Source organism: Salvia splendens, chromosome 12, assembly GCF_004379255.2.
Source record: "Salvia splendens isolate huo1 chromosome 12, SspV2, whole genome shotgun sequence".
Taxonomy (NCBI): Eukaryota; Viridiplantae; Streptophyta; class Magnoliopsida; order Lamiales; family Lamiaceae; genus Salvia; species Salvia splendens.
Genome location: NC_056043.1, coordinates 20,570,956 through 20,573,592, shown reverse-complemented (window position 1 = coordinate 20,573,592; position 2,637 = coordinate 20,570,956). Strand labels below are relative to the sequence as shown.

General features: G+C 43.8%; 1 long non-coding RNA gene across 2 annotated transcripts; it reads left to right on the top strand.

The window, feature by feature from the left end:
- Positions 1–606: 606 nt before the first annotated feature.
- LOC121759612 lies at positions 607–2,345 on the top strand. 2 transcript variants are annotated; one of them, XR_006041693.1, is made up of 3 exons: positions 639–1,325; positions 1,580–1,925; positions 2,044–2,345. It is a non-coding gene; the product is annotated as an uncharacterized LOC121759612 (long non-coding RNA). The 2 variants fall into 2 exon arrangements; XR_006041692.1 differs by having other exon boundaries at positions 607–1,925.
- The last annotated feature ends 292 nt before the right edge of the window (positions 2,346–2,637 follow it).

Below are 2,637 nucleotides of genomic sequence, written 5' to 3'. Positions count from 1 at the left end.
GAAGAGCCCAACTCGTTTGCTTAACTCTTTCAAACGAGTGCTTTTCTTGTCCTGAGATTACGCGTCGTGCGACGACGTTCCTTTACAAAAATTAATATACTTAAATTAGGCTTTAAGTAATTATTCATCTTGTATGAATGCATGCCTAAGCTTGTGCTCTTTATTTTATTTTTTCTTCTTTCTAAAATTTGGAAATCTGAATTCTTTAATTAAACCGGTGATTTAATTTATTCGGAAACTGGCCGAACTGTTCGGGTACGATAAATTCCCAAATTATCTTAAGTGTTTAAAAATACTTTGTGACTAAAGAAATTCCCATCTATTTATATTCTGGGTACTATTTCTACACGGCTCGCTGATTTCTTTTCTTCCGTGGCTTAAGGAATTTTTCTCTTTAAATCCTGAATTTATTTAGAGCTGTGGCCCGTCAAATTTAATTATGATGGTCCAGCAATTTTAGAAACAAGGCCCAGATTTACTGTAGTGGCCCATTTTAGTTTCTGTTGGATCTAGCCCAATTGCTTAAAAGAAAGGCCTGAATCAATTTAAAAGGAAGAAGGCCCAAAGTCAATTTTAGGAAAAAGCCCAATTAACTATTCTCTCTTCTCCATCGGCTAATTTCCTTTTTTTCTTCCCCTCATTATCAAATTTTCCCCAACTTGAAGAAAAGGGCGAAAACCCTACCCCTAACTGAACAAGGGCGGCGTCTATTCTCTCTTCTCCGGCGAAAACGCCGTCGTCTCACTCGTCCCTCACCGGTCATCTTCGCCGGCGTCGATTTCTCCATTTGTATCAAATTTCCAAACTCAGAAGATGGGACAACAGTTCTTCTCCTTTTCTTCCTCGGCGGAAATCTCGCCGCTCCTTGCCAGTGTTCGCAGCACCGCTGCCGGACTCCAGCGGAGGCCGTCGCTGCTTCGCGAGGCTCCTGCTGTTGCTGCTGTTCGGGTCTCCGCCGAGCTGCAGTTTTGCCCGCGGCTACCTCTGCCTCGCTGGTTGTCCGGCGGAAACACCGCCACCCTGGAGTTCTCCACCCCTCGGCGTCGTCGGTTCATCACCGGGGCAGCTCCTCTTCAAGCTAGGTTCAGAATCTTTGTCTTATATCTCTTACCGTTTGCTAAGTTTTACTTATGATGTTAAAGAAGTTCTCGTTGTGCCATCTATGATCAGCCTCTCTGTAACACTAGAAGCTTGCTGATGTGGTGTTGTTAATTTTTAAGATTCAAAACTGAGCAAGGGTGATGGAGTAGCTTAAAGGAGTTGTTACTGATCTGCTTTGGTTCTTATGACGTGCTGTTCTATGTGAATGAAATGGAGTTATGAGGGTGAGATGATTACCTTGCCTTTGCAGGCTGACTGAGGTTCTAGCCCCTCGTTGAAACGGCATAGTTTTTCTTAGGCATCTTCTTACTTTCACTCTCTCTCCCTGCTCTCTGTTCTTTGTCTACAGATTGTGATGTGGATTACCTTGTCTCTTGTCTCTTGTCTCTTGATTCTTTGCAGCTACTTTAACTGCATTTTGGTGATGTACTATGAATAAGGGCTTTTGTATTTATGCTATTAGTTGGTTCCTTTGCAGGTGCACAACTGAAATGGTGGTTAACTGCAGCTTTGCAGGGCTGTTGCAGCTGTTAGGGTTGGTGCTGCAGGGTTTATTTGTGGTGACAGGTGCTCAAGAATGGCAGTGCTTTTGTGGCTGAGACTCACGGCCGTTGGCAGGTGGAGAGGCTCCCTTGTGTGGTCCCGTGGCAGCCTTTACCTAGGCTGGAGTGTGCAGGGGTTGTTGGAGCTGGAGTGCAGAGTTGCTGCAGTTGTGCTGTAGCTTTCCTCTCCTTTTTCTGGCTCGTGGCAGCCCCGTGGTACAGGCTGGGAGAGCAGGCTGTTGTATTGCCCCTTTTGGGCAAGTTCTTGATCCTTCAACTAAGGTAATAGTGTCTCCAAACCTTAAAGTAGTTTTGCCTCTTATTCTTGCTTTTTTTTTCTGCCTATCAAATGCCTTAGTATCTTATGCATTTTCTTGCTTCTTTTGTTGGTTCTCGACAGGTATGTGGGCAGATTGCCTTCGTCCACCAACACACCGTCTCCGCCCAAACTTCTGTCGGTAGACAAGCCGACGGCCGGTGCTAAACGTGCCGAAGCTAGCTCTCTTTTCCCCCTCGCATTGTAATAGAGTAGTTCGACTTTAAATTTTCTATCTTCGTTCCAACATGTATGTAAAACTCAATAATAGTTGGTATAGTTGGTGTGTATTTTATTTCAAGCATTTGTAATTTATTAGCTTGAAATTCTATGTATTGTATTTCTTTTACTCAAGAAATAAACAAATACTCTTTCATTCTCTTTCATTCTCATTCTTTAAATTTCTAGTATTTATTTCAAAATTCTCGAGACATTAGATCTCGGCTATTACAGTCATGATACTCCGAAAGGCTTGAGACTTAGCCGCTCGATTCTGAGTACCAAAAAGATTTGAGAGATTTTGCATAATCTCGGCGGCAGTCGCCATGGCAGAATGCTGATGGTTGAACACTAAAGACATAGAAGGCAACATATAGCGCTTGTCATCTCATTCGCCTTATGCCGCCGTCTATGTGCATCTCTAACTCCTGCCGCGACATTCGCCGCCGGCACTAGAGG